The sequence below is a fragment of the Manacus candei genome, unplaced genomic scaffold (assembly GCF_025592945.1).
Source record: "Manacus candei isolate 608988 ecotype Guabito, Panama unplaced genomic scaffold, ASM2559294v1 h1tg000082l, whole genome shotgun sequence".
Taxonomy (NCBI): Eukaryota; Metazoa; Chordata; class Aves; order Passeriformes; family Pipridae; genus Manacus; species Manacus candei.
In genome coordinates this window covers 3,975,294-3,998,821 of record NW_026138130.1, presented here as the reverse complement: position 1 = coordinate 3,998,821, position 23,528 = coordinate 3,975,294, and the positions used below count along the sequence as shown (strand labels likewise).

The window sequence follows — 23,528 nt, the reverse complement described above, 5'->3', positions numbered from 1 at the left end:
ACTTCTTGTAGTAATGAAGAGTTTATTAAATTGCTTATAATTATCTCATTTATTTCTCACTGTGAAGAGACAATTTTTATTTGACTCAAAATTTAATCATAGTTGAGTGATTTAACTAAGCTATTATTTGTGACCTTCGTTTGTACAAGTGTTCTTTGCTTACTGGCAATACCTGGGAGGCTCAGCATTTTTTTTTCTATTTGTGTGATCTGATCTATAGCTGTGAAGTACAAAATGTTTCTTCTTCCCTAAGCTGTGTTTGTGTAACAGTTTTCAGTCATTTAAGAATTTCTCTAAGGCTTTTTCCCCCCCTAACATTACAGGCAAAGCCTAGTGAAATTCTGAGCTCCCCAAATTTACTCCCTGTCAGGAGTGTGAGGTACAGTCAGCAGTCAAGCTGGCATTGCAATTCAGTGCAGTGATGTGGCTTCTGCTCCTGTCTTGGCTATTTCTATCCCATGTTTCTGTGTTGCAGATTTAGGGCTTTACTTTGAGAGAATCAGAAGTTCTGAAAACACATTCACCAAAAATTTAGTTTCTTATTGGAACATTCAGTTTCTATATTTCCATAAATGTATTTGTGAATACGACTGTCTTAATGTTTTTGTCTTCCAGTAACTGAAAAAAAAAAGGTGTTATTTGAATGAGGAATACTGGGAAATAGCTCCATGTGAGCCCATTTATCTGCTTTCTGTAATCATGGGTTATGTTAATGCACATAATACTAATATGACCTGAAGCTATACAGTATAATAGCAATGTCCTGTTAATAGTTATATGAAAGTATTTCCCATAACAGAGAAGTGATACTTTACATGATTTTCTTTTCTTCCATGGTTCTCCATGACAGAGCTTTCTGAGTGTTCGTAGAGCTGGGTATTGTCTTCGTTTTTTAAAGCTGTTCATAAGCAGGTATTCAAAATGCTGTGTTAAATGTTTACTTGTTCTGTGAGACTTCTGCTTATTTTCTACAGCTGAAAAAAAGCACCATTGCAGGTTTACTTTTGATAATTCTGTGGGCTTGCCTATTGGTTTGGGTTTTTTATGGCTGTTACTGAAACACTTTGTAGCAAAAGAGGTATTCCCTGCACCGCCCGAGGAAATATTGTCAGTGAGTAATGAATGAGGCTGCTCCCTTAATTTGTAATACTATTTTCATGCCTGTCAAAGTATTACTTCATTTACAGTTCTTTTCAAGGTGCTTTAAGGACCTTTCTGTCTTATTTCAGTATGGAACTTGCTATCCAAATGAATTAAGCTGGCAATAACTTCTGGCAACTTCAGTGAGGACAGAGACCTATCAAGCTGGAGCTGGGAACTTCCAGTCTCTACCAGCTCACTGTTGCATGATGATCTTAGCTGAGACTTGGTGCTCTTGAGCAGCATCATTTTATGCAAGGCATCACCATTGGACATCTGGTTCTACTTTCAAAATGAGAGATAATGGGTGATAAGCTTTCAGCCTGTGGGACAGGCAGTGCTCAAAGTCCTTTTGTACCCACAGCGGTCTGAGTTTCCAGCAGCTGGTGGAGTGGGGAAGGAAGAGGGAACACAAGTGCATTGCACTCTTTTCTTCTGCCAAAAGATGGAGTAAATGATCTACTGATCAGCCTGTGCTGCTAATTGATTTTTCTAGGCAACCAGGAACTTTTCTGTGAGGAAGGAAGGTTTTCTGCTGCCTTAGAGTGTTAAAGCTTCGTACTTCTCATAATTTGTGCTAAATGTAATGAGGCAGTTCATCTTAATGAATTGACCAAATTGGTTGGTAACAGATGGGTTGATGACAAATGGGTTAATTAGTAGTCTTATATAATCAGTTTTTATTTCAATTATTTTGTCTGCTTATGTGTGAAAGGGTTATATCAAAAAAGTCCTTTCACCTCTTGCAGAGAAAAGAAATATCTGTGTTATTGGTCAAAGCAGTCCCTTCTACAAATATAGGGATCCTCATCGAATCAAACTAAAAATAGTATTGGTGTGCCATAATTACAAGTGGAAAAGCTGGCATTTTCAGCAGTGCAAGGAGATTATTTTAGACAGTTGCTATGGAACACTAAGTTTCTTTGGCAAATAAACCCGTGTGCTGTAAGCGTAGCCGGGTACGTACTGCGTTTTTCTGCAGATTTTCATTGCCCATGCTAAAATCAGCTGTTAGATACTGGTGATTGAGCTCCCATCAGTAACACTGGTATGGCAGTAGTTGACTTTGTTTTTTTTGCTGTATCCTTGTCCCCGTGCTTGTGTCGCTCAGTGTGTGCCTTTGTGCCGAGGGACTCTGCCTGGTTGTTCCTCTCAGGTGCGCCCCAGGTGACCTGACCCTGTTCCTAACCCCTCGAGTGAGGTGCTGCCAGTCTGAACTGTTAAATGAGAGGTGCTGGGAAGACTAATCAGGAGAAGTTGGAGGAGGCTGAAATCACCAGAGACAGATTGTGTAATTTAGATTCATCAGGTAAATGAACTACAGACGTGTGTTACGGGTAAAACTGCTCCCAGAGCGGCCTTTTTTGCTTGGTGACACCATGGTGACTTTCCAAAGGTGCAGCTACTGTTTTTACAGAAGTCTTCAGTATGTGTGTTGCATCTTATGTCTGCTCTCTTCTATTACCTGGAATTTATTGTCCCCCAGCATTCCCCTTTATTCGTAGAAATCTCACCTGTAGAAGGGGTCTCGTTTGACTGCTTCCAGAATATCCCTTTTTCAGTCCTGACTTTGTAGCTCTTCAGAGAGTTGAAAGATGGAGGAGTACTTTTAACTTTGAACATTTCTAGGAATGCAGATTTCTCCCTTTAAATGTCAGTAACTTGCAGCATTAGAACAGAAGTGAAATGTCTGGTAGGTGGTATAAATGGGGCAGAGAGGTTAAATGACTTCCCTGGATGCACTTGGGAAGTCTGTGTCAGATTGCAGGTCCAGACTAGAGTTGGGATTTTGTTCCTTTTTCAGGCATTCAGATGATTATGGCATCAACTTCCCTGTACAAAATTTTAAACATATCCCCTTGATTCCCTCATGTCCTACAAAAAACCCCACAAACCACTGTAAGCACTTAATAGGTGATTATATAAAATGCAATGTGGGAAGGTGAAGGAATTACGACAGCAAATTGGAGGGTTGTTTTGATTCAATGAATTTTGTACATGTGGGCACTGCAAACACTGGCAGCTCTAATGGTGTCTTACAAGACTTTATTCAGCTTTCAAGTGCATTTATGTAACATTTTTTTACCCATTATTGTAAAAAACATGCAAGATACTTTAGCTAGATCAGTAGCTCATATGAAGAATGCTCACACTGAGAGGATGATGAGGAGAAAAGCTTTGATTTGACACACAGTGATGAGCTTTTACTTAAATGGAGTCCTTTGCAGTGCTGTATTTGCATATTACACTGTTCTCAAAATGAAAAGGGTTCTCAGGCTTGCAGCAGTTTATACTTGAAATACTCTGACTTTGTTGCTTATTCTATATAAGGCAAAACTATCTGGAAGAACAAACTTAAATGTTAATCAATTCAACTGCTTTATCCATTCTCTGTGTATTCATTTTAGGAGAATTGGAAGGTGTGAGCTGAAGGAAAAGGGAAAGTAAGGGAGGAAAAGAGATGCTTTGTGTAAAACAGTTGCTTCTAGAAGTAGATTTTTCTCTTCAGGTCTAAGTTGTTGTGCTGCATGGGAAAGGTCTTCCAATATGGAGATGGCTAATTTAATATTTGCAACTTCTAGATCCAACTCACTGTAAATATTGAAAATGTGTTTCTTCCCTGACATCCCAAACAACCTTTGGTTCCTGTGGGCCACAGGTGTGGTGTTGTCCTTTTAAAAAGTAAAGAGCATATTTAATACATTGAGGCAGACCAGAGAATGGGAAACACTCTCTAGAATCTCATTGTTCTATTTCTGCTCTGTGCTTGTTTTAGCTGTGCCAGGAGCTCTGTACAAGCTCTGTAGATAAAATTATCTATGGCAGGATGCAGGGGTGCCACTCTAATACTTGAAGAAGCAAGTAGCTTGTGGTGCCTACTTGTGTGGACGTGAAGACTTAGTTTAAGAGTTATCTGTGGTTGTCTTGGTGGTATAGACAAAATAGGAGTGGTCTCATTTTGTTGGTTGTTTACACCCATATAATGTGCTTTTCCTCGTGCACTCTGGCACAAGGCACAGAGCAGTGACATGGCTGTGGGAACTCTGGGCCTGCATTCATATAAATATCTTTCTTTCAAAGCATTTAATACCCTTAAGCAAATTGACCTGAGATACAGGATCAGTCTGCAGTCTGAGCACTCAGTAGTTGGACATTCAAATCAAAGGCACTGCCTGATCTCTTTACAGAGGAAATTGCAAGCTGCAAATACAGTCTCTTGGTTTTAGTTTGATTTCTGGATGTCCTTTACTTAGAGCTGCTGAGAACAAGCAGAGTCATGCTGTAGCTTTGGTTCTAGAGCATGTAAATAGGGATTGTTTCATCTGTCCTTGTAGCATAAAGCTACAGCTGTGAAGAAGCACTTAGTGGTGTAATTGCACACATTGTGATTATATGCTAGTTTTATCTGATCCTGCTCCTACTGAAGAAAAAAAAACCTGTCTTTGAATTAAAGTGGATTTGAATTTTAAAAAAAGTTCTATCTGAAATACTGTGTGTATATATAAATGTATCTTAGAGATCAAAAAGCTATCTCCTTGGTGTGCTGTTTTTTACAAGGTGTGCTCCAATGTTGACAGTGCAGTTTAAATTGCAGTATTCATTTGTAGCAAGGTTGAGTGAGCTCCCAGGTCTATCTTTTAAACCCAAAATATTGACAGTAATGTCATCAAAGTTCTTACTTTTTTAAAAAGGTTTCCCGAGGCTGTCCATCAGAAACCTATTAAATCTGAAAAAGAAACAAAAATGTAGTCTCCTAAGGCTGACTTAAATAATGCAGGAAAATCCAGACCTCCAGTGAATCTCTCATTCTTGAAGAGAAACTAGCATGGACTTTGTGAGCCATTTTCATGTTTCTTTCCATGTGCATTCTTTTCAGCATTTATAGTGGGGAATGTACTGGAAGACACAAGAGCTCTTACTGGCTTACTTTTTTTTCTTCCTCTTCTTACTCAGTGTTCTCTTTAAAACCATCTACAGGGGCTCTTCCTGCCAGAGCCTTTTGTATTTAAATCTATAACATTACTAGTGTAAAGACCCAGTCTCCCTAATGAACTGGCTTGTTAAACATATGGATTTGTTTGAAAAAAAAACAAACTCAAAAGGAGCAGCCTGAATATATTTTAAAAATATATTGCCATATTTCATAGATACAGTGCTGTACTTACTGGTGGGATTAGTGGCATAAGGCCTTTGATTCAGTGTGTCTTCCAGTTAGCTGACTCATGACCTTCATGTACTACTTTTATACTGCCCTGAAATAACATTCCAAACTCCAAAGTGTCTGATGTGCTTATCATGGAAAATTATCCTATTCTTTGAAGTTCTGGTCAAAATTTTTAGGGAGAAGACTCCATTTGCAGGAGTGTCTGTAAGTAAATCATAAATATTAGTAACTAGTATTCTATTTGCTCAGTCGTAACTTCTAATTCAAAATATCTTCCTAGCTGAAAGCTGCTTTAGAGTTTGTTGCTCAAATTAATTGTAGAAAGTGCTTTTTAAAAGAAAAAAAATGCATCTAGTGATATGGTTCCTACTTCATATGGTAACTTGCTACTCATGACCTCTTTGAACCCACTAAAAGATGAGTGTCCATTCTAGTCATAGGCAAAAGTTCTTAAAAGTGTCTTGTGTTAATGTCTGCTTAGGTTAGTGAAGGTAGGACTGGATGCTGACCTGTCCTAAATCATTCAAACTCTCCATTTTGTTCTTTTTATTAAAATGAAAAGTTAGCTGACCCATGAATATCCCAACTCTGCTTCACCTTTTTCCTACCTGTCCTGCAAATGCCTGGAACTTGGAGCTTGCTACTCCTGTTTTCTTCTGTTCTCTGCTCTGCCCTGAGAGCATCACATATTCCCCCACAGAAAAGGGAAGCTGAATGGCTGGTGAATTGCTGCTTGTTTTTCTTTCTGATACAGTTATTTAGCCCAGGTGTTTTCAGGAGGGGGAGAGAATTCAAGGAGTGTTCAGTGACCTTCACACTCACCCTACCATGTGGTTTAGTGTTGGCAGAACAGTCTGTGCTTCCAGTGGGACCTGCCTGGTATCACCACAGTGGTTACACAACCATCCAAGTTTCCTGTGTGTGGTATTTTTGGACAGTCTTTCTCCTGCAGGTGGAATACTTTTTCTGTGTCAGGAACATTCCACATGTGTAACTAAAGAGGATTTTTTTTGGTTTGCCTTTGATCCCTGGCTCATTACCTTACTTTTCTCCCTCTGCACACGTGAAGGGATCCTTGTCATGTCCTATTTGTATTGGACACAGGCCAAAGGGCTTTCAGTGTAATGGAGACCCAGCTGTGTGAAGTATTGGTGCTGCAGAGGGTAAACCCACAAACCTTGACCCAGGAGAGCTTACAGCCCACTGAAGGGCACCTTTTGGAGGCAGAGGATGGGACATGAATGCTCAGGTGGGTGAGGTGGAGTGAGTGCTCAGGGCAAAGCAGCAGGGCAGTGGTGGAAGCAGAAATGATCCCAAATTGTCTGAACTGCAGGTTATATTGCTCTGTGCCCTTGCCTTTGGTGTAGGTAACCAAACTTGATCAAATTAAAGGATCAAGTCCTGAAGAAAGAAGGAGGCTTTTCCCTTGATGGGGAAGTTATATGGCTGCTGTGCAGAGAGTAATATTTGCTATTAAATACAGAAATAAAGTTATATTACTTATTCTACCACTGTTGTTATGAGTCAGTAAACAAGAATTTCTTCTGTTGCCTTAGCTTCCCTTACTATCTCCAGTAGTTAAACAAGAACCACCTGGCTCTGGACACCAAAGTTGACACCTTTGTTTTGCATGCAGATTGTTTTGATTGGATTTGGATTGATTTGATTTCATTGAAATATGAATAATATAACCAAGATGTTATGAATTTATACTAACATCTCCTGTAGACACCTGTGGTGTCAAAGCAGGTGGTACTATCTCTGGCTCTAGAGTTGAAGTAAAGCTGAGAATGTGTTTGTTGCTTCAATGTTAATCCTGGAAAAGTAGTAACCTAAGAATTTAACAGGAGCGTTTTTCTATACATTTCTTACCCCCCCCCTCCATAAATACATATAAAACAAGGAATGTTCTTAGTATTTGGTAAGAAGAAAAATCTGATGTGAAAAATTGTAAGCCCTGGAGCTGATAGTCTTTTTTCTCCCAGTTTGGATCCCTAATTTTTTCAGGACTGGTATAAAATTGTTTGATCTTACCTTTATTGTTCTGTTTTCATCATAGTTAATATCTTATCTGCTTTCCTAAAACTGCAGAGAAAACCATTACAACCTCTCCTTAGGCACTGGTTCTCTGGTGGTTTGTGGCTGTGTTGGGCAGGGTCTGTTGAGTAATTTTCTTCTTACTGTTCTTGTGGTGCAAAGGATGAAAACATTCTGTTATGAAGAATGAAAACGTTTCCAACATCTTGTTGAAAACTGTGTCATCCAGACTTGTTTTCTGACTACTTGTAAACTGCTAAGAATAGGCTGTAAAGCCTCATCCCCGTGAAGCCCCTTGCAGAATGCAATTCCCATGTCTTGTGGAGTGGGTTGTAGTGTACTCCTTTGGCCCAGTACAGCCTAATTCATGCTGCTTCCCAAACCCAGATCCTGTTTGGAGCAGTGCTTGAGCAGATGCCTAGGAAAATGCCTAAGAGCAGGATAAGCACATAATAACACTTCCCTCACTATTCCAAGTGATCCGCTTCATTTCTGAACCGTTGTAAGTATTTATATCCTAAGGGAATGAGTTCTGCAGTGTAATTATGTGTTGCAATTTCATTTGACATCCCACAGCTCTTGTATTATAAGAGTTATTGAACATTGTTTCCTATCTAACTTTTCCATGACTTCTAATACCTTAATAGTCTTCATCATATGCTTACCTGCCTCTTTTCCAGACATAGTACTGATGTATTTAGTTTAGAGGATACTTATTCCTTTGTTAATAATTCCTAGTATTTGATTTGATTTTTTTGTTAATGGCTGATGAAGAGTGAGTTGAGGTGTGTACAGAACAGTAGATTGTACCTTCAAAATCTCTTTCCTGTGTGGTAATAGTTTCTGAGTCAATCACTCTGTATATAAAGTTAGGATTATCTTTCTTTGCATGCACTACTGGGAATTTGTAAGTCTGTAGTTTTATCTGCTCTTCTATCAGACTCATTCAGCACTGTGAGAACCCTCTGCAGACAAGTTATTTTTTTATTATTATAGATGCTTTATTAGCATAAGCAGACTTTCTCATTTTGATATTCATCCCTTTTGCAGATGATTTATGCATGTGGTGAACAGTTTGGCCTTTAGCAGAAATCTATGCTGTCTGATCTCTCTGTGGTTGCTGCTTGAGCAGTGGGACCACACTGGAGGCTTCCTGGGTTAGAGGATAGGTTTATTTTTGTATCATTCATTTGTGAATATTAACCAATTTAAATTGTATATTTCTGTCCCTCACAGATCACTTTTATAAGAAATTTCACTGATACATGTGATCAGAAGCCTTATGGAAATCCAACAAGACTATATCAGGCATATATATCTTGTCCATATGTCTGTGGCTCTTTCCAAGAACTCTAGTAGCTCGTGAGTCGTAATTTTCTTCTAGAAACATGATGTTAACTCTTCCTCCATATGTTCTGTTTATGCATGTGTCCTTAAATTTTCCTTATCAGTTCTGGCAGTTCTACTGCAGCAGAAACCTGAAGTTCTGCTTTGTATTTCTTTGAATTATCCCCCAAGTGCTTTTAAAAGTTGACACTGCAGTTTGCTACCTACAGTTTCTCTGGCATCAGGAGTTCACATCCAAGCTATTTGATTTACTCCCCATAGTACCCAGGTGTTTGATTTGGGACACTACACTTCTTTTTGCTTATTTCTATACCTACAAAAGGGAAGAGAATCTAATTCAGGATTTATAATTTTTTAATGTGAGTTGGACCAACGCCACAAGGGAAGTGGTCCTGGGCTCTTGTGGGAGCACTGGGACAGTTTTGTGACCAATAAAGCTCCACAAGAAGTAACTGGTTGGGATGAAGAGGGAGAAGCCCCTTATTGTCACTGGCAAAGTAGCCTTTTCCACAGAGAACATCTTAAAATTAAATGGTATGTGTTGTCTTTGTGATTCAGCAAGGATTTAATGGGCTGAGTGAGTTTAGTGTCTTGCCACAGGCAGTGGATTGCTGGACAGGTTCGAGCTCTGTTCTGTGATGATAATAATTAAATGTCATTAAGAGGGAGAAAGAATGAATTGATTTAAATTACTTGTATGGGGTCAGATGGAGAGAGAGACCACCTTCCCAGCTATTTCTAGGACATGCATGGATTGTGTAGGGTTGCAGAGAACTGAATCCAGCTGGTTAATAGATGACTTCACAGCTCTGCTGCATGTGTTGTCCAGTTGCATGGCAGCACATATGAGTTGTTTGGAATAGTTGGGGACCGTGTTGGCTTCCTCAGTGTTGTTTTTGTTTGTGACATGTTATTCCTGATGAAATTTCTTACCTGTCTGTGTCTGTTATTGTAACAGAGCAAAGTTTTTCTCAATCAGCAGGTATGCTGGGTTAATTGTTTGCTGCCTCTGCAGCTCCCTGTGTCAGTAGAGAATTTGATTTGGTAGAAAACAAATGCATGCTCTTCCCAAGTCACTTCAAAATAATTTTGACCTCATTTTCCTTGACACTGGTAACTACTGTAGTTTTTCTCCTATTCAGGACAGTGGCAATGAGCAAAAATTAGGCTTTCCTGTATATCTGTTTTCACAAAAAAATTGCATCCGTTACTCTTTTTATTTATTCTGTTTGTGCTGCAGTTAAGCTTTTGACAGGCTATCAGAGGTCTAGATTCAAGTCACAAAGATGGAAGGAGAATGTTGTGCAACATGAGATACAGGCAATTGGTTCATGTAATTTGGTGTATGAGTGGCTATTTTAGAGACAGATGGTGTATGTTTCTATTTGAGCTCTCTCTCAAAATACATAGTATATAGGTACTTTATAGAGACAGAGTATTCTGGTAATATTTTGTCTATAGTATACACCAGGGAGTCAAAGAAATAGCTGTATTTGTTCTAAAAGGGATTGGATATTTTTGAGCACAGTTGAATTGGATTTTTTTTAAGCTTGATAAAGTTGTAAATTATTCTTAGGCCCGTTTCCTTTTTGCCCTTTTTACCCTTATCAAGACTTTATTCATCCAACTGCTGAAATGTAATGTTAACACCTTTATAGACCATGAGTCCCATTTACAAACTCCTTTTCAGTTACAGAAAAGGACAGAATTACCAGGGAAAGACTCACATACATTTTAAAAAGATATTACAGGCAAAAAAGCCTGTGCCATTAATTAATTCTTTCCCAACTTTAATATATTTTAATTTGTTAGTCTGATAACTGCATTGTGACAGAATGGCTTAGGGTCTGCTTGCCCTATCTGTGTGCAGCTGTATCTCTTTTCTTTCATGTATCTGATAACCCTTATATTTTATGCAGTTAATATGACAATTTACAGTTTGCTCAAGGCAAAATTGTACAACCAAGTTTTGAATGCATTCAAGGCCAGAGCCTCCACGAGGGGTGGAGGTGTATGTTTGTGTATAGTGTTCACAGTACATACTTTTATAGCACCATCACTCAGCTGCAGTAGAAGTGTGCCCAGTATGATTATGATATGAACTTAATTAGCATGATGTCATTGTATGTCTTCAAGTTTGAAGCTACATTTTTGAATGTTGCCAGATGTCTCTCCTAGTTTGGATGCATCTGCTTCTAGTGGAACAGATTTTAGTATGTCACTATCACTGTTATCTACAATACCCTTTAAATGTATTTGTTTCTAGAAAACGGGGTCATTTTGGTGCATTTTACTTACTATATGATGTTATTATTGCTGCCCCCAGGAATAAATCTGTTACTTGCCTAATACTTTAGCTGACTCTTCTCATCCAATTCACTGTAACATTTTGCCTGTTCAATAATACAGGGATGTTTATGTTCCAATCTGAGTAAACTTCATGATACGTGTTTAGTGTGTAAAAAGCTTAAACTTGTACCATCAATCCAGTAGGAAACAATCTATATATGCACTTGGTACTTTGTTTTGAGCACAGACCTCTTCACACAGCACACATGCTTACACTTGATATTACATGAGTGTATGCAGGGAGGCATTTATGCTTACTAGGATTGCATACTTCATAGAAGAATTTTTATAGTCAATATACAAAATTCAGTCTTAGCTAATTGTGCTGTCACATGTGCTTTTACTGTTACATTGATTTTTAAAAAGCTGGTGGTTATGTTTTCTGTTGCATAACCCCTTTTATCTAGTTTCTGTGTTTAATGAATTTGAGATATACAAGCGTTTAGAAGCATTATATTTAGTTTGCAATTGGTTGCCTGACAACACAGCATCAATCTTGTCTTTCTCCAGTAGAGATATGGTAATGTTCCTGCTAGTCTTAAGAATACTTATGCACTTAAACTGAGAAAAAGGACCTGTCAGCAGCATATTACAGGTTTCCATCTATTATTTTCGGGTACCTTGTTAGGGTGTACTTATTACTTTACCAATAAAAATGAGGGTTTCAAAAAGGAGCATTCAAATGTTGGGAAACAGCAGCTTTACAGCTGTGTGGTGCTTGTCATGTACAGAACAAGGAGGGAGCCCTGTAGAGAATAAGTATTCAGCTTTGCAAGTGAAGGGTATTAAAACTTGGGAAGATGGGGCAGAAGTGACCTATTCAGGAACCTGTTCAGGAAGGTTCTGGCCTAGCGTTTTTTAAGTTGAAAGCTTGATTTAGCTTAATTTTGATAATAATTCAGTTTCTCAGTAACTTACTGCTCTCCATTTTCACCAAAAAAAAAAAAAGGGGTGAAAAATATTGTCCTCTGAAAAGTATTGGTAAAGCCCTGCCCCATCATGCATATTTTAGGTCTTGTGCTTTCCAGATGCAGTGGAGGTGTTTGCCAGACTAATGCAGTGGGTGGCAGAAGAAGACTTTCCCTTGGGGGACTGGTGTGTCAGTGTTATGTGCCGAGAGCTCACAGGAGGAATCGAACCTGGGAACAACTTCCAGCTCTGGCTGCTGCCTTGGCTGCAGATGTTGGTGCTTGGGCAGAGTTCCAGCCCAGCAGTGCCGTGTTTATAACACTGGCTCTTATTTCACCACGCTCACAAAGTTTATGGGACGAACAAAAACCAATTCCCCTGCTTGAAGGTCTCTGGTCTTTTCTGCCTTGCAAAGGCTTCCTGTAAATAATGGCTCCCATTAACTAGGCAGGGCTCTTCAATAAGTGGCAGTAGTGCTCAGTTTTCTTTCTTGCAAGCAAATGCTTTTGTTAAGCTTGTGGGGACCCACAGCTTCCCGTGGGTGGGTGAAGTGATGAAAAAGATGGTTTTTTACATTTAACAGATGAAAGAAGTAAAAATAATTAAGAAAAAAATTGAACTTCTTTTTAAAACTGCTACTCCAGTTGAAGTTCTGTTTTTCTTAATTTAAAATTTCTGTGCCTTTCCTCACCCTTTTAGAGTGCACGAGGGAAGGAAAGGTTTTAATACCCTTCTGGAGAAAACAGAACTAGAACTGAACTTTCAATTACCTTTGTTTAATGTTTTTGTGCCATTGAAAAAGTATGGCAAACTTTTTTCTTAACAAAAATAGAAAGGTTTTTTCATTAAATCCAATTCCTCAGTGGGAACATTTGTGTTGGGAAGTTTACCAACTTTATTAAGAATTCTGATTATACTGGGTTGTTGACTTCCCACTCTAATATATGTGATAGGAGGATATCTTCTCTTGCAGTGCACACCAGTCTGCTTGTTTATTTCTGGAGGCTATGCTGGCTTTGACACTTCCAGGACACACATCACTAAGGATCTCCTGTTCCTCAGTAATTCGAAGTCTGAAAATCAAGAATGGGATACTGGTTCATTTCAGCACATCTAGAGCTTTAGAATAACTATTTCGTAAATCTCTCTCATTTTGATAATTGCTTTTAAAAATCATAATACTGACAGACTGCAAATATCTCTAGTTTTGGTAAAGATTCTTTGACATGTGACTCATTGAAGGATAAGTACATTATGAGAGTTTTCAATGAGTAGCTCATTCTGAAAATTGATACTTTCCTTGGGATTTGAGCTCTTTGTTGGTCAAAGTTAGGATCTCAGACCTTTACAATGCCTTCCAAAGTTATTACCATTTGAATGTGCTGTGAAAGCAGTTTATAGTCACAAACCTGGAGAAGCATCAACTTTCTCTTCAAAACTTCAGCAGAGGTTGGGTTACACTGACTCGGGAGGATTTCCTCAAACACAAAGCTCATCTGGTCTTTGTATGGGGGGCAGAGACACTAATGACATTGGTCTGTTGTGTACATACAGGATTTTTTCTCTTTAACAATTAAATGCTTTTTTCCAGTGCTAAATATTATTGAAACTACTGAAAAGATGTTTAGTTATGAGTAGTAGCAATAGAAATAACATAGATCTGATCATGATATCCATTCTTTATAAGTATACCAGAGGAAATTTATAATGTGTCTGGGGATTTCTCTTTACAGAAATGAGATAAGTATTTGTGTAATAGAAATAATGTTTCTCTTGAAAATATTATTGTTCATATGCTCTTGGCAGCTTAGTTTGGAGTAGATTTAGATGGCAGCAAGTTCTGAATCATTAAAACAAAGAACACTGTTGAGGCCAATTTGCTCTCTGCACTTTCAGGATTTAGTTTTGTGGTGTGTGATGTTAAATATTGAACTAATTTTATTAAATGTAAGGCAAGTCCATCTTACTTAGCCAGTGATTGGGGATAAAAAGTTACCTGAGTGAATCTCAGTAAATGCAGAAATGAACTGCAGATTTACATCTGACCTTGCAGGCAGTACTTTGGACCTGTAGGACTGACTAGAAACAGACAAAATGATCTTTTTTGGGAGACTTGATTCTTCCCTTTCTGCTGCATATTGAATACCCTAGAGGAAGAGCTGTTCTTTAATGTGAAAAATGGTAGACCCTGAAAGGAGGAGATGATAAATCTAATTGCAGTTTTCATCAAGATTGAAGATGAGCGAGCTGCAGAAAACAGAACTTGGCCTAAGCTTCTGTGTATGGGCTGTTTTGTGTAAGATTGTCCATATATGCACATACACAATATATATGCCATAGCTACATGTGGTTGTATCTGTGAAAACATACATGAGTTACTCCACAGGTGAGAACTGTGGATTTTTTATGTGAGGGCTTAGTTAAGAACCTGAATATCATTCGAGGGCCTGAGGCTCTAGGCATAAACAAACAGCACCTATGCCTTCATGCTGACCTAGTCTGATGAAAATTATTCTTTCCAAGGGAAACTTGTTTAGCTAGTCTAGTAAAAATTGGATGAACTTTTTCTTCTTCACTCTATAAAGTCCCTCTGGAAAAGATTAAATTTGAAATCTAAAAAGCAAGTCATCTCTCAGTGTTGAAGCAGAGTCTGTAAAACACTCACTTATTGCTGGCTGTAGTACTAAAACCTATTATACACTAGACTGTTTTTAGGGAAAAAGGATTGGTAATAAACCCCTGATATCAGTAGTTTTTATGAAACTCAAGAGAAGACACTGTTTATTCTGTACCTTTCACTGGCAGCTCCTGTAGAATTCACTGCTAAGTGTCTCCTACAGGAAAGCACTCTGAGCTCATGGGGAGATGGTTTTGGTGTGGGGTTTTTTTCCATTCCTCTCAGTAACAGGGAACATGGAGGCTACTTCTATAAGAATCTAAGAGACTTGGTTTTGTTTTAAATTAGAGTTCATAATGCTATTGATGATGTCTACAAGCTCATATACAGCTGGAATTCACTCTAGACCTAGACTCCAATGGCAAAAGAAAATCCCCATCTCTTCCTTGTTAACTGGTCTTTGGGCTTTTTTCTTTTCCCGTGGGGTGGGCAGGTGGGCTGCAGCTGAAACTGGAGGGGTGAATTTGCTTGCAGCCAGTCTGGGTCAGATTTGAACTGACAAGCCCTGAACTGTAGTGCTGCAGAACTCCCAAGTAAGCTGGGCAGCCCTCAGGGTGCTGTTTAGAAGTGCTGATGCTCTCTAATTTCCTGCCATTTGCTATTTCACTGTGCAATCATTGATATATTCAAGATTTTTTTAATATTGGATTACCACCTATAGATGAATTGTAAGCCTGGGGGTGCCTAATATGTCATTGAGAGATTGTTAAATGATTTATGATGATTGTGGGTTTATTCTTAGATAGTCACTTATGTCAGGATAGTTTAGGAGCATTTTGAGAATACTATGCTTTAAAATTAATATGTTAAATGCATAAAGGACTTTTCTACTGCTGATTAAAAAAAAAATTAAATATGGTATGTCAGTATTGGTTGCTTGTAAAAGGACTATCTGTATATTAAGTAAAGCAGCAGGCCAAGATAATGAAGAGAGAATTATGGAATATCATGAGTTGGAAGGGACCCATAAGAATCATCAAAGCCCAACTCCTGACCCTGCACAGGACAGCCCCAAGACTCCCACCATGTCCCTGAGAGTGTTGTCCAAACACTTCTTGAACTCTCAGGCTTGGGGCTGTGACCGCTTCCCTGGGGAGTGTGTTCTAGTGCTCAACTGCCCTCTGGGTGAAAAACCTTTTCCTCATATCCAACTTAAACCTTCCTGACCAAAAAAAAAAAACTGACAGCTGCAGACAGACACGCTGCATAGGTGGCTTTTATCTTGCTGCACAGTTGTCCATGACCTGCTTTCAGTCCTCCTGCTCAAGTTACTGGGCAGGTTCTACTGCCTCCTGTGCAGATCACAGATCTGACAAAAACACTGGGTTGTTTTTTCTGCTTTAAGCATCACCAGGAACAGGTCAGCTGAGGGATCCTTGCAGTAACACTAAAGACCTTCTGGGAGAAGAAAGGAGAGGAGACATGAAGTGTCCCATGTGACAAGTGTCACTGCTGCCAGAAAAAAGAGCTCCACCAGCCACTCTATGAGTTGGTAGAGTGAGATTGGATGTAGTGGATTGACTTAGTTTGTGACGGGGTGCTGCCCTGCTCAGAGGAGCAAGGACCTTGCAGCAGGAATTTGTTTAGAGTGTGTCTGAGATATTGTGTCTGGCTGTGGTACTCGACTGGGTGGCCTTTGAGGTAGATTAGTTTCCCAGAAGTAAGAGGCCAACAAATACAAAATTCAGTCTTGTCAAAAGTTATTTCTCTTTGGTAAAATGAGTATCTACATCATCAATTGCTTTACCTGATCCAGATAATCAGTGTTCCATGATGACAAGGAAGGTGGGTTCTGACTGAAGTTCTGTGCAAATTAATTTCCAAGTTAGTGATGTGATTCCTTATATACCCAATTCCTTATATAAACCTCCTGATGAAAGTGAGCCAGGCTGGTCTCCCCTGGCTGCATGAGAACCAGTGACAAATGCCATTGAACTTCATTTCCCATATTGCATGGGCAAAATCATCCTCATAAAAGGATCCTCCGAAGTTCTTTCAACTTTGAATGAACTCATTGGTGCTGGGATGGAAATAGACTTGAACTGATAGTTGCAATAAATGTTATTGCCTGTAGAAAACATATCTTTTGCTTCCCATGCCGTTGCATGGTGGTAACTCATTTGATCTCTCAGCCCTTGTCTTCATTATTTGTGCCTGTTCACCAGCATTTCATTTGCTTGCTCTTTATAGGCAGTCTTGATTGGCAGTTTATATGCCAGTGTAATTTAAGAACTCCATAAAAATGCTTTTTACACAAATAATATTCTATAAAATAGTCAAATTTCTTCAGGGTAATTCCTCAGATTCTTAATGAGCCACGCAGATCCTGTATTAGATCGTGACTTCTTGTAAAGGGTCTATAACTACACACAGATGCTTTGTTTGGTGTGTAATCAGCTTTAATAATGGCAATGTAACCATTCACATATGACAAGAATCCTATAGAAGGAACTAGAAGGGACTATAGGCACTTAATTGGAGTATATAAACATTTTTCTAAATACCTATAAACACTTAAAAATATGAATTGCTTTCTAGCTCTGCTCAGTCATAGCTGAGAAAGTGGAATATCCCTTATTTAACCTGAAGGCTTTTCCCACAAGCAGCTTTACAGGACTCACTGCCACTGAGCTGCTGAGGATTTGTGCCTCTGTAGTCCATGACACGCTCTGTATCTCTGCAGGCACAGGGTGCCAGGGTTAATGCAAACACACAGATATCCCTGTGGCAGCCCTGCTCTCTGTGTGGTCTTCGTGGGACATGGGTGTGTGTAACAGAAGTCAATCTCAGACCACTAACAGAAAATGTACTTGAAATAATATACTTCTTTTAAAATTTTATTTTTTTAAATATTGAGGTTTTTGTTTCAGCTCTTCAATGATTTTTGTATTTCAGTGTGGTGTCTTAATGTTCTCTGTGGTATTTTATTAATTCCTTGAGGTTATGCCAAGTTCACTGACAGTCACACTCCTAGTTGTGATGTAGAGTCTGCCAAAGCAGGTGTCAGTGATGTGTGGTTTGGTTTTGGTGTATGTGAAATAATATCACTCTCATTCATATCAGTGTTTTAAAAGTGAATTAAGTCTAAAATGACAAAAGTCTGTAGAGAAACTAAGACTTCTCTATCCATTGTAAGATGGAAAGTACACACTGTGTGTGACCACACAGGACAAGTACCAAGTCCTAATGTTGTCTGTGCAATGTTTTGAAGCATTTGGGTTCTTAAATGTTTAATTCTGTATTCTGTTTTCTGAGACTTGTTACATTGTTTGATTAATTTGAGGTAGCCTGTGAATACCTGACAGAGACAAGTTCTGCTTTTCCAGGGAGCAGGGTATGAGTTGACACCAGGGATTGAGGGAGCTGTGCTTCCTCAGTGAAGAGAAGCTCATACTGGGTTGCTTCTTGGCAAAGATGAGGTTCAAGTGTGACCTAGTGGCAGCTTTGCAACTGCCCTCCAAGTAGTAATCAGAGGTGGCATGTTCTCCTCAGTACTGCTACAGGGGACAGTGGCCACAAACTAAGTCTTGGGAGGTTCAGGTTGTGCATCAGGAAAAAATCTTCACGAGGGCAGTGCTGCCCTGGGCAGGTCACCCAGAAAGGATTCTCCAAACTCAAATGTCTTTTATAAGGGCTATTCTTTCCTGCCTGGTGATGGGAACTGTGGTACTGACGTGTAAACTTTCAGTAGCAGCTCTTTAGTGCCCAGTTCTCAGGGCTTCTTTTACTTCCTAGACAAGGGCTAGGAAAGAAAATGAGGCAAAAGTTTACAGAAATGGGTGTGATAATTGGGGGAGGAGGGAAGTGCTAGAGTTTATCATAATTTGTGAATGCAGGAGGCTTAACTTCTGTTAGCATCAGGGTTTAATAACAGCTCATTCACTGTCTTTGCATTCCTTCTATTTTCCAGGAACAGGAACAAGATGTGTCTTCCCTGTGTCTCTTTCTTCAATAAAGGGCCTTCCTGATTCCAAGGCAGAAATGTCACAGAGAGGTAGGTACAAGTGAAGAGATTATTCCTCACTGTTTCATTTGCTGACAAATGTAGAACAGAACACAGTTCTGTTCAGTTACCAAGGACAGGAAACTGAATTGCCTGTAGGCATTCACTTCATTGTGAATTTATGGTGTGACTGTAATATTTGCATTAATCCCATCAGCACAAAGCATACATAAATGCATTCAGAATTATATTGTCTTGCTCGTATAATTTACATTAAGATCCATATGCGGAATTGTATTTTCACAGCAAGTTTTACACATAATGTTAAATTTTTTTCGCCTTTTCTCCCATCAATATGTTGCATATTTTTAAGCCTAGCTGGGCTCAGTGCCAGCAAGGAGCTACAAGGATCTATGGCAACTGCCACATTTGCACTTTTCATTTACAAATCAGTAACTAAACTCTCATTAAATATTCTTAACCAGCCTGTTCAACATATGTTTGCTTGGGTATTAGTACTTATAAGTTGAAACAAATTAGATCAGTAGCTAAATTTGCTTCCTAATAGCCAAAGATATTTGAAAAAGAATAGATTTAGGAATGTAGAAGTATCAATGCCTCCTTTCTCCTTTATTCTTTTAAAAATGGGACATTCAGCTCTGCTCAGACAAAGTAAAAAAGAGGGAATTTGAGCTCCTTCTTCCCATCTTCTGTGGGGAGACTGGTATAGGAAAAGCTTTGAAATTAAGCCAATAAACATCCACCCATAGCATGGCTTACAAATTCAGGTTTGTTTTAAGATACATTTCCTTCTGTTTCATTCTTCATGTTTCTCCCTTTCAAACATAGACCCTTTAAATACTTTTTTTTTTAATAGTAAGACTCTTGCTTGTGGAGAATCATTTTCATCTGTGACTTCTGAGAGCACTGACAGTGATTGCAGAAAGAACCACTTAACAACAGAAAGCACAAAATCATGGATGTTACATCATATTAGACCCTTAAAAGGGTGATTGTCTCTGCTTAAGTGGTTATTTCATGCCCTTGCAAAGGTTGTTAATGATCAGCTTTTAATTAGTGTAATTGTGCTATCAAAACAATAGTGTAAGTCATATTATTATGTTTTCAGGTTTGTGCTACTTCATATGAAAGTCAATAGCAGCTCATCCATAATGGATCAGAGATCCCTCTGTACGTTGGGAATGTGCTGTAGAGGAGGTTGGGAGACATCCAGTGGTGATCCCACCTCTCTGCATGGCCGGGGTTCTGCCCTCTGGTCTCTCTCTGGCTGCAATGCCTAATTCACTTTGTCTTTGTTTCCACATCTCTAAAGTGGGATTCATATTTATATATTTTAACAATGTTCCACACAGATTTAAGTTCTTCTTCTAAAAAACTTTAGGTATTTCCGTAAGTGGAGGTTATTAGCAGGTAACAGCTTGGGCTTTTTGAGCAGTTTACAGTTTTAGTTGTATCTTTGTCCCACTCAGGTAGGTTAAGCTGTGACAAAGTGTCTTCATATTTCTGGAGCAAAGTTCTTCAGAAAAAAAACCACTTCTGCCACATAACCCAGGACTCTGAGGAGTCTTTCATTTTTTTTTCAGTAGTCTTGCCCCATCCCTGATCTTGCTTTTGATTTTCTGAGATAAGACAACCTTTTTCCTTGGAGAGACCGGGACACACAACTTTCTTAATTCAAAGCCAGAAGAATCGGTTGGGAAGCATGTGTTGGTAACAGATCCTACTGCAGTGAAATAGCTCTTTGTGTTAACCAGAGATGATGGTGTCAGTCAGGAACATAACTGAAATATATGATACAACAACCTCTGATCCCCCAAATTAATAGACAGATAAGATTCCTCTTTTTAAGAAAAAAAGCAGGCATGCTTGTTAAGTTTAAATTCTTAAGAGACACTGACATCCAAGTGTGCATGGACCAGTGGGGAGGATTTGGTCCATAGTAAGAGACTTCTCAAAGTCACTGGAATTTAGAAACTCATTTTGATGGTGCTTTTTTTTTTTTTTTTTTTTTGTTTTTTGAGGGGGCATAAACTGACCTACAGAGAAGAGCAAATGCTTTCTTTTCAACTTATCTTTGGAAGCAGGTTTTTTTCTGTCTGCTGCTCTGACCCAGGCTTGCCTGGCATGTTCAGTGTGTGTGACCTGCGTGCTGGGGCTGCATCAGACTGTATCAGCAGCTGAGCAGGTGGTGAAGAACAAAGCACCACACGGGAAAATGTTGAAAGCATGTTTGAAACCACTGTAACTGCAGGAGGGGTTTATTTGTTTTATAAGCATGTTGGTGGTGAGAGGAAAGGAGAAAGCAGAAAACAGCAGCAGTGCAGGCATTGACTGCCCCTCTCTGTGCTGACATAGATCACTTGCAACTTCTTTAGGTGAAAGGTTGATTTCAAGATTTATTTTCCTTCTGTAGGAAAAGGGGTACAACCAATTGCTTATTGCCAAATAAACTGAAAAAGATGAAGAATTAATGCATTTGGTAGTTTAAGGTTTATATTTTAAAAAAGTCATATCGTTTACAACTATGGAGGACCAAAGGAAATTATGTCAAGTACTACTTGATTGTTTTAAGAATGCATTGAAAACCTTGGGAAAGCATCTCTTCAGGCTCTATCTGCAGTACTTCAGTGACACGAAGCTGTTTTTCACACAAAGTCTAACAGAACAGAAGTGGCTTTTATTCCGATGACAGTTTGCATATTTAGTTTGCTGCATTTTTCAATACTGGTTAAAACTTGTAAATAAATCTGTGATGCAGTGCAAAAAAAGTTCAAGGCCAACATGTTTTGGAAGAAATAACAACTTTGTTTTTTTAAAGAATCACAGAATTCCTTTATAAATATGTTTAAATGTCAGCTGTTGACTAACTCCAATACATGTTGAATGATATTTGTCTGAAAATCAGAATAACAAAATGCAGCACTTGGCCTAAACCATTTCCATTACTGCTAGCATAAATATTCTGTGTTCTTCATCTAAACTTCTTACTGATCTTAAGTTCATGTGTATGTACAATTCCCAGCCCCATTCTGTGTTCTTACAGTCCAAGACTTAGTCTCCAGCTGTATTTTGGGTACAAATTGAAAGAGAGAAAATTTAGATTAGATATGAGGAAGAAAGTTTTTACTGTGAGGGGGGTGAGACACTGGCTCAGGTTGCCCAGGGATGCTGTGGATGCTCCCACCCTGTCAGTGTTCAAAGCCAGGTTGGGTAAGGGCTTGAGCAACTTGGCCTAGTGGAAGGTTCCCTGCCCATCAGGATCTTCAAGGTCCATTCTAACCCCTTAATATTCTATGATTTGGAAAGTACTTTGTGATCTAAATTTCTAGATTTATCACCTTTGCCTTCACAAACTGACTGAGGGCTGTGACGTGTTGGATTGGGATGATTTAACTCCGTTCCTTGAGCCATCCTTCCCCCTCCAAGTGAGTGTGCTGACAAAGAACTGGGCATGCTCTTGGCTGACTCTAAGTTCAGGCAAATCTTTCATCTTGGAAGCTCTCTAACCTGCCTGCCTGGATAAAGTGTGACTTGAGCCTTTTGTTTTATTCTCTGTATGGTCTTGGACATGGCCCTGCTCCCAGAAGGGAATATTTTACAAAAATTCCTGGGATGTATGCCATAAGCCATTCTACTCCACAGAAAAGCATGCACTCATGGACATTACTTCTATTCTTTCATGGGACATAGAAGCAATTTCCATCAAATACTTACCAAAACCCAAGGAAAATACACTCAAGTTTAAGGTAACTGTGAGAGATGCTGGTTATTACATTTAAAATTGCCACTTACACTGAGGTATAAATGCTCAAAGTGGGATTCAGCTAGAAAAAAACCCACAACACGAATTTTTAATGTAAATATATGTACATTATATATATAAACCAAACGCAGTTCTTTTATATCTACGTGAAGTAAAAAGAAAGGCTGAAGTTGTACTTGCATAAAAAAATTAGCCATTGGACAACAGCCTTACTGGAGAGAGGAGCTGTTCAAAATTCTGTCAAATATCAGAGCTAATAGAAGGTTGATAGAGCTGAAGGATCAAAGATTTACTAGAAACCTAGGAAACAAATCCTTCTTGCCTGATTTGCAATTTGAGAGATACTGCAGGTATCCTGATCAGAGCTAACACTTAGGGAAGGGAATGACAGTGGACTGTGCTGTATTTGTTCCTATGAATAGACAGACAAGGAAAGTTGGCATCCATTCTTTCAGTTTGCAATCCCAAGTTATTACTAAACTTGGAAAAGTGAGAGAATATTATTTTTAGAACTTCAGCTTCTGCTAGAACTGATGAATTCATTCAGTAGAACTAATTCTGTGTGGTGTGGTAGCTCAGAGCACTGCAAAGAATTAAGGAGTAAGCAAACTGCATGTGTCTCTTTGAATGAAAATAGGATAAGATGGTCTTTTTAACTAATCTAGGCTGTGTATTGAACTCAACTAAATAGTGTACGTGACCCCAAAACTTCCAGAGAGAATTGCAGGACAATTTCTGATTGTGAGGACAATTTCTGACTTCTGTTCTATTATTTGAAGGCCCAAGTGACTGTGAACCAACCTCAGATCCAGGAAACACTGTAGGAGAGACTCCTGGTAACTGGTATTCTGAATTGTCCTTTAGGAAGTTGTCCTTTGGGTTCTGCATATGGGTGTAGGAGTCACTGTGGGGTTTTTATTTAATTTGTGACAACATGTGAGAGGAATTTCGGACAGTTGCAGTAGTATGGAGTGTTCATACTTGCTGCCTTTGAAGTAATGGGTGAATGTTATTCTTTGGGTGTTCTTGTAACCTTAAAAATCTTACATGTCACTGGTGTAGCAGTGCATGTTTTGGTATATCTGCTCTGGTTGGTTTGGACAATTAAAATCTTTCTGACAAAGCCCAAGAGAATGTAGAACAGTGCACTCTTCTTTTGGCAGCCTCAGAGCTGGCA

The 23,528-nt window shown here is 38.9% G+C and overlaps 1 protein-coding gene across 1 annotated transcript in view; it reads left to right on the top strand.

Moving 5' to 3' along the window:
- RFT1 (RFT1 homolog) overlaps positions 1–18,613 on the top strand; it is a 47,996-nt gene extending 29,383 nt beyond the window's left edge. Inside the window, exon 14 of the mRNA XM_051811428.1 lies at positions 18,535–18,613. The gene's annotated coding sequence lies outside the window, so the exon portion shown is untranslated. The remainder of the gene's footprint in view (positions 1–18,534) is intronic.
- The last annotated feature ends 4,915 nt before the right edge of the window (positions 18,614–23,528 follow it).